The 16,716-nt window shown below is 37.9% G+C and overlaps 1 protein-coding gene across 2 annotated transcripts in view; it reads right to left on the reverse strand.

Moving 5' to 3' along the window:
* FANCC (FA complementation group C) overlaps positions 1 to 7,999 on the reverse strand; it is a 206,777-nt gene extending 198,778 nt beyond the window's left edge. For both annotated transcript variants that reach the window (XM_020971702.2, XM_020971701.2), the window contains exon 1: positions 7,857 to 7,999. The gene's annotated coding sequence lies outside the window, so the exon portion shown is untranslated. The remainder of the gene's footprint in view (positions 1 to 7,856) is intronic.
* Between the last annotated feature and the right edge of the window lie 8,717 nt (positions 8,000 to 16,716).

Raw genomic sequence — 16,716 nt, forward strand, 5'->3', positions numbered from 1 at the left:
GCTGGAAAGGAGGCAAGAGGGAGGAGCAGGTGGGAAAGAAGGGTACACACAGAGCAGCAATGGAGAATGGCAACAAGATGACCAGATTGTAGACTGAAGCATAGCTGCAGCCAGCCCACATATGAGAGGCACTCGCCAATCTGGGCAACATGGGTCCCAAGGCAGGAGTTATGGTCTTCTGTCCACAGGGCACAGGATAGAGACAGGAAAGATGCAAGAAGATGGCCAGAGCATAGAAAAAAGAAAGTAAAAAACAACCTGCTGGTAAGGTTAGGCAACAAAGGATGAATATAAGAGTAAGTCTTATAAAAACAGCTTTAGGATCACAAAAGCTCAGAATTGAGCTGAGGATAACAAAGGAAACTTAGGACAACAACAAAAAAAGACTTTTTAAAGCTATACTGGGAGAAAAAGGAGACTCACAGAAGGGATGGGCCCTCTGCCTGGGACAGACGGGATAATGACACCTGATGACAGATGAGAGAAATGATTATTTTTTTTAACTTTTATTTTAAAAAAAATTTTTTTCCATATGCTTTTGAGTTGAAAATTTTTCTCCCCCTTCCTCCCCCCACCCTCCCCAAGACAGCGCACAAGCTGATATAGGCTTTACATTTACATACCCATTAAACATATTTTCACATTAGTGAAGTTGTAAGTAAAAATTAAAACCAATAGGAGGAACCATCAGAAAGATGAAACAAAACTCAACAGAAGGTAAAAATAAGTGAGAGCAATTCGACTTCCATAGTTATTTCTTTGGATGTTGACAGCATTTTCCATCCCGAGGCCTCTGGAGATGTCTTAGATCCTAGTAATGCTGAGAAGGGTTCAATTTAACATTCTTAGTCATTGCATAACATGGCTGCTACTGTGTACAAAGTGCTCTTGGTTCTGCTCACTTCACTCAGCATCAGACCATATAAGTCTTCCCAGGTTTTTCTGAAGTCAGCCTGTTCATCATTTCTTATAGAACAATAGTATTCCATTACATTCATATACCACAACTTGCTCAGCCATTCCCCAATTGATGGGCATCCTCTCAATTTCCAATTCTTTGCCACCACAAAAAGAGGTGCTATGAATATTTTTGTACCTGTGGGTCCTTTTCCCATTTGTTTGATCTCTTTGGGATATAGTCCTAGAAGTGCTATTGCTGGATCAAAGGGTATGCACATTTTTGTAGCCCTTTTGGCATAGTTCCAAATTGTTCTCCAAAGTGGTTGGATCATTTCACAACTCTACCAACAATGTATTAGCATTCCAATTTTCCCACATCCTCTCCAACATTTATCATTTTCCTGTTTTGTCATGTTGGCCAATCTGATAGGTGTAATGTGGTACCTCAGAATTGTTTTGATTTGCATTTCTCTAATCAATAATGATTTAGAGCATTTTATCTGAGAACTGTCTGTTCATATCCTTTGACCATTTATCAATTGGGGAAGAGAGAAATGGTTATTAAATAAATAGATGTTACAGTTGGGGAGATACAGGATTATCTCTCTCAGAAACATTATTCTCTACTAAGCCAAGCTAGCATCGGAAAGACACTGCTGATAAGGAGACTGGATTAACTTTCTCTTCAGTCTTGCTCAGACCCCACCCTGGAGGGGAAGCCCACAAGTTCTACACAGGTTTGGGTGGGGAAAATTCTTAGACTAGATGCTCAAGGCTTTGGGTAATTTGGAAGTAAATGACAAGACTAAATCCCCTAGCCCCTCATTAGAATAGGTCCACCTCTCATAATATTCATTCTCTCTCATTACTTGTTAACCAATCAGAATCAACTGCCAGCCACCCTCAGGAACACTCACGCCTCCAAGGGCATATAAGGGTTGACTGGGTTCCAGCAAGGGTCTTTGGCATTCAAGAGTGTCACTGACCCCTTCTGTTAATTATTGCTAACATGATTACTAAATTTTTAATTACCTACAAATTATGTCTCTCGAACTTTTAAAATGTCACACAAGGAAGGTACAGCTGCTCCATTCTTATTTGGTTTCTCTCTAACAAAGAAAATGACCAATAAAAAGAAAATAACTAGACATGGCAGGATAAAAAAGGCTAAGAGGGAGTTAATGCCCATCCTAAGGAATCACCAAGTTGCCCTTCATGAATGCAAGTCATCTGGCCCAGATGAACAACATCCTCAGGCACTGAAGAACTTACAGAGAGGATACAGAGCAGCTGTCAGTGATTTTTAAAAGTTCACAGAAGCCAGAAGCATTACAAGATTGGAGGACTGATGGCTTAATTTTCAAAAAAGGAAAAAGAACAGTCTGCAAACTAAAGACAGTGAGCCTGAGTTCAATTCTTATAAAAATTCCAGAACAGATCACTAGATATCATGGACCAACATCCAGAAAGGAAAGCAGTGATTACCAAAACAGGTAGCTCATTGAAGACTACCTTGTTTCCTATTTCAGTAGTATTACTAAATGTATAAATTGGGAGATAGATACTATAGATTAGAAGGGTGTCAGACTCCTTGCCTTAAATGTAAATGGAAAATGTTTAACAAAATAAATAAAAATACAATAAAACACAGATGTTAATTCATGGTTTTCTAAGTAACTATGCAGCTAGGATCCATTTCTATAAGTTTGACACTACTGCTATATATATAGTTTACCTAGATTTTGCCAAAGCTTTTCATAAAGTATGCCATATTATTCTTGTGGAGAAGATGAAGAGATGTGGGCCATATGATAATACACTGAGAACACTGAGAACAATTCAAAACTGGTTAGATGGCCTCGCCTTTTGTGGTTCAATGTTCACATGACAAGTCTCCAATGCAGTAAACCAGGGATCTGTGCTTGGCCCAGTGCTACTTAATGCTTTTATCAATTATTTGAATAAAGGTGTAAATGGGATGTTCATCAAATTTGCAGATAACAAATAGCTGAGACAAATAGCTAATCCAACGGATGACAGAGTATAATATCCAAAAGGATCTTGACAAACTAGAGCATTGCGCTTAATCTAATTAAATGAAATTCAACATGGAAAAAATAAAGACCTATATAGGTATCAAGAAAAAAAATCAACTTCAAAAGTATAAGATGAAGGAAGAGACACATTTGGACAAACAGCAATTGGCTCCAAAGGGTCTAGGTGTTTTAGTGGACTGCAAGCTCAAAACACGCCAGCAATGTGATGTAGCAGATAAAAAAGGCTGAGCTGATCTTAGGCTGTACTAAGAGAGGTATAGTTTCCATGAATAAAGTAGGTAATAGTCCGTCTGTATTCTGCCCTCATCAGAACTCATCTACAGTATTATATTCAATCCAGGACACCTTAGTTAAGCAGAACAAATGATAAAATGGACAGTGTCCAGAGGAAAGCAAACAGGATGGTGAAGGACTCTGAGTACACTGTTATATGAGAATTAGTTGAAAAAAAAATAGAAGAATTGGTTTAAGAAACTGGAGCTATTTAGCCTAGAGAAAAGAATCCTCAGGAGAACTATAACTGTGTTTAAGAATTTAAAGGACCATCGCATGGAAGAGGGAGTACACTTGTTCCATTTGGCCCTAAGGGGCAGGATCAAGAACAACATGTAAAACTGAAAACAGGCAAACTTAGGTCTGATATAAGAAAAAACTTCCTAACAAAAGTGAGGTCCATAAATGAAATAGGCTGCCTCAAGAGGTAATAGATTTCCACTTCCTGAAAGCCTTCAAGCAGAGACTGGATGACCACATGTAGAGTAAGTATAGATTGTTGCAACTTCCAACTCTCACATTCTCTGGTTCTGAGTTCCTGTACCTTTCTGGTTCAATGGAAGTCTATGGGGAATGGACTTGGAAAACAGCAGAGGAGTTTCTGGACTAAGCAGGAGTCAAAGCTAAAGAGCAGCAAGGAACAAAAGAACCACACACCTGAAGAGAAAATCTAACCCTTGTACTTCACCAATACTGTGATTTATGTGGACTCTGCAGGTCAACAGAAAGGGGCTAACTCTCTAGCAACTATGAGTGCTTTCCCCTGGGATGAGGGGAGTTGGCAGAACAGTGGTACAAGATTATTATGAAGAATTCGCAGATCTCTGTGAGATACCTTGCTTGACTCTGTAATGACCCTAAATACTTTTAAAAATCTTCATGTCATCCTCTAATCCTCACGCTTCTCACCCCATATACCCAATCAGTTGCCAAATCTCATCATTTCTATGTCTACAACATCTCTCACAAATTATCTCTCTATTCACAGGCATTCAGGCTTAATAATCTCACCTATGCTAATGCAATAGCCTATCTGGTTTGCTTGCCAAGTCTCTACCCACTCTAAACCATGCTCCCCACAATTGTCAAAGCGATTTCCTAAAACAGGTTCTGACCCTATTACTTCACTACTCAGTAAATTTTAGTGGCTCCCTATTAACTCTAGGACCAAATATAAACTCTATTTGACAATTAAAGCTTACCTTTCCAGTCTTCTTGGTTATTGTTTCCCCTCAACACACTTCACAGTACAGTCCTACCGGCCTACTGCTGCTCTCACAGATACCTTTGCACAGGCTGTATCTCATGGTGGGAGGCACTCTTTCCTCATCCCAGTCAAAGTTTTCTTCAAGACTTAACTTAAATACTGTACCACTTTATAGAAGAAGCCTTTCATGATTCCTCCTTACCCTATCCCACCCTGCCAGCTGCCAGTAGCCTTCTTTACAAAACTACCTCATATTTATTTTTAATATGTACATGCAGCTTTACATGTTGTTTCCTCTGTTAAAATGTATTCCCCTTGAGGGCAGGGGTTATTTCACTTTTATCTTTGTATACACAACACTTAGCACAGTGCCAAACAGAGTAGATATTTAGTAAAAATGGCTTTTTTTTTCTGAGGCAATTGGGATTAAGTGACTTGCCCAGAGTCACACAGCTAGTGAGTGTTATGTGTCTGAGGCTGGATTTGAACTCAGGTCCTGACTCCAGAGCCAGTGCTCTAACCATTGCATCATCTAGCTGCCCCAAAATGTGTTTTTGTTTTTGGCTAGGCAATGGGGTTAAGTGACTTGCCCAGGGTCACACAGCTAGTGCATGTTTTTGTGTCTGAGGTTGGATTTGAACTCAGGTCCTCCTGAATCCAGGGCCAGTGTTCTATCCACTGTGCCACCTAGCTGCCCCCAAAATTGCCTATTTTTGACTGATTTTCCCTTGCTAGTCTGGGCAATGGGAGCCAGGGGAAGTCTGACAAGTCTTCTAGACTTATAGAGTCCTGAGAGGTGGGCTCTTTAGACTAGAAAAGAAAATCTTGACTGTTTCTGTGTTCAGCTGTGAGGCCTCTTCATTTTCTGCCAGCTGAAATAAAGCCTGTCCTGTGCTCAATATCTTGTTAGTCCAAGTGCTTGCTGAGAACATGACCCTCATTTTTTTGTTGTGGACAACTGGGCATGAGTCAAATTCTGATGTTTCCAGGGGAAATCTTGGGTGAGAACACAAACAGAAAACCATAGGAACTGACCCACTCCTAAGGTTGCACTCCATCCATGTAAACCAAGGCCTGAATAGGTTAGAAGTACTTTTAATAATTACAAATATCTATGATTTCAACAGTATGAGCATTCTAACTACTAGTAAAAATTACGTATTGCAATACTGCCAATTTCATGACTTGCTGTGGTTAATCTTATAATAATAAGTTCTATGAAGTTAGCTATGCTGGTCCTGAAATGATAGTCACCAAGCCTTTATACAAATCTTTTTAGTTTGGTAGGATCCGCAAGAGTCGGTGGTCTACTAGAAAAGAAATTCAGGATCACTTCCAATATATTACTGTAATAAAACTTTTGTGCATGATGAAAAAGTTATAAATGTTTAATAAAGTGCTTAAGAATCAGTTACATTAATTTAAACTTTTTCAAACAATTTAAAATTTTTCCTTATAAAATTATACTGTTTTCAATAGTCCCAAAAATTATCTCCCTTTTTTAAATGTCATTAATTAGGAGCCATAAATTTACAGAATGTACAAATGTTAGCCTAAAAAATCACATAATAAAAATATTTTCTGCTGATTTCTAACCTAACTTGAGAGCTTACCTCTATCAACTTGGCACTATTTTATGCAAGATATGTCTTTAGCTTCTTTTAAAGCATACATAATCCAGCTGTGTACTAGACAAGGCTGCTTCCGTGTAGCTGGCTTTCATAAATATTACAAATTTTTATAATCACTACTGGGAAATGTTTGTTGAAATTTGAGAATGCTAAAGAACTCCTTTTCTTCAAAAATATGTACACATAGTTCCACATATTTGCAGTAACATATTTTCCAAGTCCCCCCCACACCCCAACACAATGACTCAAGTTTATGATTTATTAGTGCACCAGTAAAACAATAATTGTGAATTTTTTCAAGAGCTAGAATAATTGTTTCTCAAAGTAGTAAGTAGGATATGACAATATGCTTTTTAAAAAGCTCTACTGTACATAATATTTTAAAATATTTAAGTATAATTAATTCCCTAAAAAAAGGCAACCTCTTATTTGTTGTCAAAGGAGATAATAAACAGGCAGCATTTTCTTGTGGGGAAAGTATCTTAATGGTAACTTAAGAGAAATAAATCTGAAAATTACAAATTATAAAATTGTACTAAAGTGTTTCCTTGGATATTTTTTGGACAGTACATTTGCAATCTTGTTTCCTTCCTCCCAGGTATGTGTAAAGGTCTCACCCTCCCAGGCTTTTAAAGTACATAGCTTTGAAACATCAATTTGGTTTAGGTTACATGAACAGTCATACTAGATACATTTTTCCATACAAAGTTATAGAATTGAACCCAACACATGGTATAAACTCTTTTAGATATAACCTCCTTTCCTTCCTTCTTAAGAAAGTTTTCAAAGAACGAAACATTACTTAAGACTAAAATCAGCTGCTGCTGGGTGGCCAAAATAATTGCCCTGAAGCCACAACAATTAAGATGGATTAAAATTTAACACAGGTCAAGCTAAAACCATGAAAGATTTCAGCGAAGCTCTCCAGCAGCAGTGTGGGTTCTGGCAAGGAATTTTGCTGGTGGCAGAGACCTGGAGATGAATCATCACTGGTGAATTTCCGCAGACTCCCCTTAATTCTGCTCTAATCCACCCTTTTTTTAGGGGGGGGGAAGAACTTTTTTTCCTCCTGGTGCCCTGCAATAACATGAAGGGACTACGGAGTTCCAATTTCATCTCTCATCAATCTTGGTACGCCCAGGGAAGCATGTACTCAATAAGCATTTGTTTTAATAGAATTCTGCTGCCCAGAGCAATCCTTAGGTTCAAGTTTTCAAGTCCTTAGGGTTTTCACAAGACAATTAAAGCATGGTACTTAAGTGGCACTTACACTGTCTTGCATATGGTATAAGCTTAATAAATGTTTAATAGAATTGTTGCTCTCTGAAGGAACATTTTTTTCCCCCAATAGCCTAGAGATGCGTCTGCCACGTTTTTAACTGTGATAGGACGGAACCACAGTTGTAAGGAAGAGGGATTTTAAAAGGAAAAAAATGTGGATCACTTTGCACAAGTCTCGGACACAGAAGAGAGTTGCAACCAACGCTCCACCGGCACACCCCTCCTTCCCAATGAGCCAGGGCGGTCCAATGAACAAGCGGAGAGCTCGCCCGCCCCAGCCAGCCCCGCCCCCAGCGCGAGCCTCCTCTCCTCTCTCCCTCCCCAGTTCCACTCTCTCCCAAGGCCAAGTAGCTGGGGTGGGAAGGGGGGGGGAACGCGAAGTCTGGAGCGTGACCTCTCTCCTTCCCCCCCACAAAGGTCAGCGGCGGGTGCGGGGGAAGTGGGAGGTGTGGGAACGCAGAATGTCACTTCTTTAGTCCAGCTTTTTCCCTCCCTCTCCTTGCTTACCGGGTGGTCGTCTCCGGGGAGGCTCCAACTGTTTGGGGGAAGGGAACGAAGGAAGCCGACACCTGGAGCCTCCTCTGTAATTTTAGAACTTTCCCGCCGCGCCAACGCGCGCGTTCTCATGCCCTCGCGGGGGATTGTGGGCGTTTCGTGCCGAGTTGAGCCGCGTGCGCGAGCCTGGCGCATGCGCGCGGGCGGCGGCGGAGGCAAAGTGATCGAACCCGGCTGCGCTCCCCGAAGAGGCTGCGGAGGAGGGAGGGGGCGACCCACGTCCGGGTATCGTGATCCGGGAGTGGGGAACCACCAAGCGTGAGCCCCGGGATCACTAACGCTACCGGGAAAGAGTGGGACACAGGATTTTTCCTGCTTCAGTTTACCTCGGGAGATTGCTGAAAAGCAGGGTGCAGCCACACTCACCCATCCCCACCACTTGTTCAAGCTTGTACCTGGGAATGGAGCAAGCTTGGGTATCCGTTTTAGGGTGCAAGGAACAAGTGAAATGAGCAGGGGAAAGAAAGGGCAGAACCATTAGAGATTATGAGGGTACCTGGTTTGTTCCCCCTTTGGAGCAGGATTTTCAAATATAACCAAAATAAGGAGGACGTGATGAAAGTTCATTCCTTTAAACTTATGGGGAGGCTTTAAAAGGAAAGAAAATAATTAAGGAGAGCCCCCTCCCCCAGAATATGATTTTCTGAATATGGCCAAACCGGCCCCACATCTTTATTTAGGGATTTGTGCCCTCAAATCGTTTCCATATAGTGCTGGATTCAAGTTCAAATTAGTTCAATGCTCTATTTAAACCATTTAAATAAATGAAAAGCAGCATTTCTAGAAATTTCCGGTTTTGTCAGTGGCATTGACTCACCCTACTTGTTATATACTCTTGTTTCTTCGTGGTTTCTAAAGAGCTGCTTTGTGGGTGATGTTTTTAGATACAGGAAGTATAAAAAGATTCCAGAAAAACTATAAGGATGCCACATTTTGGTGTGAAGGAGAGCTTAGGTTATTTGAAACTGACAGAAGAACATAAACTCTGTTACTTTATATCATGCTAGAATGGATTCACTGTGACAGTATGTATACTTTCAGAAAAATCACCCCTTAAGCAGAGAGATTCATCAAGAAAAAACTGCAAAATGAGCTTCAGCTCTCTGCAGCCCCCTTTTGCTTTTGCAGACTTCCACGGATCCTAGATCTTACATAGGTTTCATCCAGAGATAAACCACTTTATTCATTGATAAGTGCTTAGCTTATACCTGTTATTAGTATTTACTATTACTTTGTGAAGCAATAATAATAGCATTTATATAATGCTTTAAGGTTTGCAAAATATTTTTTACAAATATCTCATTTGATCTTCACAGCAATTCTGGGAGGTAGGTAATATTATTGACCTCATTTTACAGATGAGGAAACCAAGGCAGACAACAGTTAAATGAGGCCAGATTGAACTCAGGTGTTTCTGACTCCAGGCCTCAAACTCTCCACTACACCAGCTGCCTATAGTAAGGTCATCTCTTAGTCATGATAAGTGTTTGTAAAAAGGCCACCATGAATATTGCATATAACATCAGATTTATTTGGTGTCTTGGTTAGCATTGCTGAGCTGTTCCCCCCCCCCCTTTTATCATTGTTATAAGGGATGACTGTCAGGGTGGAGGAAATGGAGAACTATATTAGGAAATGAAGATGATGGAAAAACTCAGAGATTTTTTTCTTTAAAAAACATTAAGACTACTATGAAGATAATTGCTGATTATGAGACCAATTGCAAAGGATTTATAGGTGAGAAATTCTTCAGATAATTTAATTAAACCCTCTAAGTTACATTAACATACTCTTTTCTATTCTGACTTCAGTCCAAAGGTGAGCATAGGGAAAAACTGCAAGAAATAGGTCGGAAAACATGAGATAGGGGCAAGAAAAGAAAGGGAAGGAGCTTATATACTACATTGATGTTTCACAATTATAAAGCATGAATATTTTAAGAGAATTATGAGGCAATAGACTTGGTGAACACCAGATAATAGCATGAAAAATGAAATGTACTATAACTTAACTGCTGGGAAACTACTGATATTACCATGGGACCATTCTGCAGAGACATTCACCATCTGTGAACCCAATAATATCACAACATTTTGCTCCTGACCTTCTAGCCATCTCTTCCAAGCCTCACCAGCACCTTGCTACCCTGAGGAAATCCCTGCACTGGGACTCTTATGTCCTGATGGGTGACAGTCTCTCCCCATCACTTTTTCAAGGAAACAAGCCACGAAGTTTCATTTCACTCTACTCTCCGGCTGTCCTTTCCACAACCTTGCCAACTACCCTGCCATTTTGATACCTTGCCTTATGGAAATACATTTCCCTCCTGTTCTTCCAGCTCTAGAAACATGAACAAATCGATTTTTGCCATGGTTCTTGGATGATGTGTGTCACATCCCTGTGGCCCCACTCGCCTGTAGGTATTGTCTTCTCCATGAGAATTTAAGCTCCTTGAGAATGTCTTTGCTTTTGTATTCCTGTGTGCAGTCTCTCTGTGAGAGACTTGTTCCCCAGTGACACATTCCCAGAATGTTTCTATACCCAATTTGTGATAGGTACTCACAGTTCAATGCAGTAGTGGTAATATTTCAGATTTAATCTCCATCTATTTGAAGCAATGACTAGAAGCTGGACCTTCTTAGGTCCAGACATTTGCAAGTGAATTTCAGAAGTTAGACCTCAACTGGTCTGGTTGTTGCTTAAAGTCAACGTGTCTCCTTTGCTCTGCCAAAGTATTTTGTATATCAAGGCACTGAGGAGTCTTTAAGTGTTACAAAGAGTTTAACTCAAAAAGCTGCTCCAGACCAGCTGCCTTCTACATTGGATGGTCCAAGTAGATAGGCTAGGTTGTTCCTTTTAGCTTCAACCAGTGACTTGTTGGTAAACCGTCTTACATTAATTGATAGTTATGGTCAATCCTGAATCAGTTACATTTATTCACAATTGGTTATATCTGAAACCAAGGGAGATTTCTACTCGCATTTGGTTAGTTGTGATGTAACCATACTGCACTTGAGCTAAGGCCAAGGGATAAGAAATATGATGCTAAATTCACCAGTCAAGGTCTTCACGAGCCTAGGAAAACTTGGTTACCTGAGCGGGAGGTTTTTCTAAATTGACTATCTATGTAAAGTCAAACAATCAACTTATTATTGCAAAGGTATAAATGCCAAAATAAAAGAATAAAAATGAGAAAATTTAAAAAAATCTTTGTCTTGGCATATTTAAATCATATATAATTGTTGAAAAAATAGGAAATGGATAAAACAACAGACATCAAGACCCACTAACACCTTTTCCTAAGGAAATTTAATGGATATAAATGAAGCCTAAAAATAAGGAGATGTTGGAAACTGCCCTAGGGAGGAAAGAATTGTCTTCTCATCAAATGGAGAAATACATTATAGCCAAGGGTGGTGGTATCACTCTAACACAGGCTTAAAATGTATCTAATTTGTGAGCTCATATGGAGAAAATTATGAACAAATCTCTGTCTCTCTGTCTCTGTCTCTCTCTTGTCTCTCTGTCCCTCTGTCTCTGTCTCTCTCTCTCTGTTTCTCTTTCTCTCCCTCTCTCTCTTTCTCAACAAACACATTCAGAAGAAGTGGTAGAAAAAGAAATAAGTTTAAAGGAAACTGTAAAAGACCCAATTAAACCAGTTCATCCTGAGAAAATTTAAGGATGAAACTGGAAAGAGGGCAACAAATGAAAAAAAGGAAAAGACCTGCCAATACCTTTTCTCCATGAATAACAGAGAACCTACCAGATTTGGATTCTAATACTACAGTCTCTGATGCACTACATGAGAATATAGGAATGGCATTAAATAAAACCAAGATGGAAAGAACAACTAGACCAAGCCAAGTTTACAAAGAAGAGGTCCATGAAAAAGGTGTTAAAATTTTTGAGGACATTGAGGAATTAATTCTTAATATATCTGAGAGAGGAGAGGTATGAAATGTTTGGAAGGGTAAAAAAAATTGATCGTTGTTGTTTTGGTCCATACCTGTAATTTTATCAGTGTAGGAATCTTCTGATTTGGAAATAACCTACACCTATGTTGGCTGGCAGTTGATCTGTAATACATATAACCTTCGAGAATTGCCTGGGATGCTTTAGAGGTTAAATTACTTGTCTCTGTGGTGACAGAATGTGTCAGAGGCAAGACTTGAACCCAGATCTTCCTAACTCCAAGACTTATATTCTAACTTATAGTACATTGAAAAAAAAAAGGCAGTTGAACAAAGACAAGCAGGAAAACTATATAATGCTTAAAGGCACCATACTTAACAAATTAATATTACTGCTCAATATATATGCACCAAGTAGCATAATACGTAAATATTTAAAGGGAAACTTAATTGAACTATAGGAAGAAATAATAAAATTATAATAATGAAAGACCTCAATAGACCTAGACAAATACAGCCAAAAAAAAAGAAAAAAGAAAGAGAGAACCTAAATAGAACTTTAGACAAGTCAGAAATGATAGAACTCTGGCAATTACTTAATGAACCAGAAAGGATTTTTATATTTCCTAGCAGGCCATGGCACCTTTACAAAAATTTGCAGTATATTGAGGAATAAAAACTTCACAAAGCAGAAATATTAAGCATATCTTTTACTGATCACAATACCATAAAATGTATATTCACTAAAGGGATTTTGAAGAAAGCCTTAAAAATAATTGGAAACTAAAATAATTTAATCCTAAACAATGAATGAGTGAAAGTATAAATCATTGAAACCATAGAAATTTTCATCACAGAAAATGACAACAGTGATACAATATACCAGGAACTTTCAGGATACAACTAAGTCATTCCTTACAGGAAAATTTATGTCTCTAAACACTTGCGTCAATTATAGAAAGATAAGTGAATTACTTATGCAACTAAAAGAATTAGAAATGTAACACTAAATAACCCAATCAAATGCAAAATTATAAAATTCTAGAAACAGGGAGAGATTAATAATAATTTTGTGAAAAAATTGATCATTGAAACAAAAAGTTTAAAAAAAGGAATAAAATAGCTAATTTCATTTTTAAAAGAGGGTAAAAAGCAATTGTAGCAAAAATAAAAGGTATTTAAACAATTAAAGACTAAAGAAAGGGAGCTATCAGAAAGTATTGCTTAATTATATGCTAATAAAACTGATAACTTGGATAAAATGTATGAATTTTTATGAAAAACATAAAAATGCCCAGGTTAGCAGAACAAGAAACAGGTTATTCAAATATACCTCAATATCAGAAAAAGATGTTAAACAATCCATGAATGAACTCCTAAAGGAAAAAAACAAAAACAAAAGCTTGGTATCAGGTGAATTTACTAATGAATTCTATCAAGTATTCAAAGTACATTAAATTCCAATATTATGTAAAATGTTTGCAAAATTAGAAAAGGAAAAGGTCTTTCCAGACTCTTTCTATGATATAGATGTGGTCTTGCTTAATATCCAACCTGGGGAGAAACGAAGCAGAGAAAGAAAATGATAGAACAGTATCTCCAATAAACATGAATGTAAAAATAGCAAGCAAATTATTAGCAAAGATGCTACAATGTCATTTTAAAAAATAAGACGTTATATGAACAGGTTGGATTTATGCCATGAGGAATGCAAGGCTGATTCGATATAAGCAAAAATACAAACAAAATGGTCCATATGAATAACAGAAAGAAAAAGTAATAAACCACATGATTAGATGATTATAGCAATGGATACTTAAACAGCTTTTGACAAAATTCAACATGTTTCTGTTAAAAAAACTAGAAAGCACAGGAATAAAAGGACCTTTCCTTAACATGGTAAGTAATACCTATTTAAAATCAAGTGCCAAAATTATATGTAATGGAAAAAGGCTAGATGTATTTTCAATAATGTCAGCAGTAAATTAAATATATCCATTGCCTCCACTATTTTTTATACAGTTCTAAAAATGCTAAATATAGCAACATGACAAGAAAAGAACTGAGGGAATAAATATAGACAGACAAAAACATGCTTTCTCCAGATGGGGTGATGATCCTAAACCTAAAAAGAACTTAAAAAGTAAAGTAATTAAAATAATAATTAGAAAAATTGAAAGATATAAAATAAATACACGTATTTCATCAGATTTTCTTACATTAGATGCAAAACACAGCAGCAAGAGATAGATAAATTCCATTCAAAATAACTACAGAATGTAGTTGGGAGTCTACCTATCAAGATATACACAGAAACTATATGAATACAACTATGAAACAATGTTTATAGAAATATATAGATTTAAATAATTTGAAGATGTATTAATTGCTCTTAAGTATGTCATGCCAATGTAAAATGACATTGCTTCCTAAATTAATTGATTTATTGTGTGCCATACCAAACTTCCAAAGGATTATTTTTTTGAGCTAGAAAAAAATAATTCATCTGGAGGAACAAACCCTAGTGGGGATACCCACATTTTTGATATAAAAAGAGAGCCTCGCAATGTACCCTTTGTATATTTTCTGAAACTTCTTTTTTGCTTTTGGTGAGGCAATCAGGGTTAAGTCACTTGCCCAGTATCTCGTAGCTAGTGCCCGACGTCTGCAGCCTTATTGACTCCTGACTGCAGGGCTGGTGCTCTATCCAGTGCACCACCTAGCTTCCCCTCTTGTTTGCTTTTAAAAAATCAAACACTACTATTCTTATTTGTAATCTTTAAAATTTAATAGATGCCAGTATAATCCAGTATGTCATTGTATTCATATCATCCATGTGGGTATTCCCTCCGATAATTCAGGTAGAGCCCCATCCGTGTTTGCCAATCCTGTGTGAATCTAACAGTATAGACTCCATCACATTCTAGTAGTGAAGCAATTAAGGACCAGCAAGTCCTCTCACTGAAGCTATTCCTTTTTGCTACCACTGTTTCCAGCTTCTGGCCTCATAGAACTTTGTCTAAAAATCAGGTCCCTGTGGCCCTCCAGCTTCAAAAACTTTATCTCCTGCTGAATGGAGAAAACTCTGGAGGTTTTCCCCGCCGTGGTGGTAAAGATTGTGTGCAATGACAGATAAAGGGTTTTTTGTTTGTTTGTTTTGTTTTGTTTTGTGGCCAGCAGAGAAATGTTGTTTTCCTTACCAAAAAACCAGTGGGACAGCTGAAAGACTATCACACCAGGAGCATCTGCACTCCTGTTTCAAGGATCTACAGATGAGGCCCTTGACATCACCTGATGGGAACTGCAGGAGGAACACTGCTACAGAGGAAAGCAAAGTCTAACAGTGCCTCCTGGTAGCTGAAAGGACCTGCTAGAGAGCCATACTTGACTTTTAAAAATTATTATTATAGAAGTATGTTGGATATATGCTTTTGCAATCTGGGAGGTTAAACAATATGAATAAAATTATGGTTCATAATGCTGGTTTCAAAACCCCTTGGGAACTGTCTAGTTTCTCAGCTACATCTTAATTCCCTAGCATCTACCATGTCTCCAAAATGGTCAGTCAGTACTGGGAAAGGAGGTGGGACATCTGGAGTGGAGGAAGGGTTATTCCAAGGGAGGGCTAGTGACCTGGAAGGGCTACTCTGGAATAGAGTGTTAAGGTTGCTGGGAGCAGCATATAACTCCAGAGAGAAATAAGACTCTATTCAGGAAGGGGGATGATATGTGTGTGTGTGTGTGTGTGTGTGTGTGTGTGTGTGTGTGTGTGTGTGTTTAGGATAGAAGGGCTCATTAAAAGTTGCTGTTTATTTTCCAAGTGTTCTATTTTATATTATGCTTTCTGCAGACTTGCAATAAAATTTTCTTTTAATTTTGTAAAGTATGTAATTGCAAGTGGGAGAGTTGATCTCAGTATTCTAGGATTGTTGTTGTTGTTGTTGCTGTTTTTTAATGCAGGTTACTGGATTGTGGCTACAATTAAAATCAGAAAGAAAATTCCTCAAAACATATCACTACCATTTGTGACCTAAGAATCTCTTAGGCAAGAGTTGCATGGCAAATATCAAGTAAACATAATCAAAGGTTTCTGAAGGTCCATGTTTAGCTCCTATTCTATGCCATTTAGAATCATTGGAAGAAAAGAAAAGGAATAGAAATAAACACATTATATATCTACATTGTGTACAGAGTTTTAGGTCATACTGTATTTAAAGCGACTTCAAGCTTTAAATTACCTATCAAGGGAAGAAATGCTCCATCATGGGCCAGGCAATAGAAATACCACATCATCGACTAATACCTAAATCTCAATGGTAGACTACAGAATTTACATAAAAATACATTAAGCCACTAAATAATATGATGAATAATGCCTCTTTAATTAATTTGTTCACAGGGAAAAAATAAAAAAAATTCAGCAAAATATTTTGGCACAACTGTGGAATCCTAATGTCCCTAAAAAGTCTCATGCCATGAATAATGTGATCCTTTCATATTTCATAGAATCTGAGAATTGGAAGAGATCTCAGCCACCATCTATGACAACTATATTTGAAAGGGATACCCAGTATAACATATCCAATTAGTCGTCATCTAGCAAAAGTGCTTTTCACCTTTAAATATTTTATTTTGTTATGAACTTAAAATAATCATTATATTAATACCAAAAGTACATCACAGTTATCTAGCACTTATTACTTTTTCAAAGTGATTTCACAAATATTATCTCATTAGATCCTCACCACAATCACATGAAATTGACAGTGCAGGGACTATATTATCAGCCGCATTTGACAAATGAGGAAACGGAGGCAAGAAGTAATAAGTATTTAGTAAGCGCCTACTATGTGTCAGACACTGTATCGTTAAGTGCTTTACAAGTATGTCGTTTAATCCTT

This window comes from Phascolarctos cinereus, unplaced genomic scaffold (genome assembly GCF_003287225.1).
Source record: "Phascolarctos cinereus isolate Bilbo 61053 unplaced genomic scaffold, phaCin_HiC Scaffold_4;HRSCAF=312, whole genome shotgun sequence".
NCBI lineage: Eukaryota > Metazoa > Chordata > Mammalia > Diprotodontia > Phascolarctidae > Phascolarctos > Phascolarctos cinereus.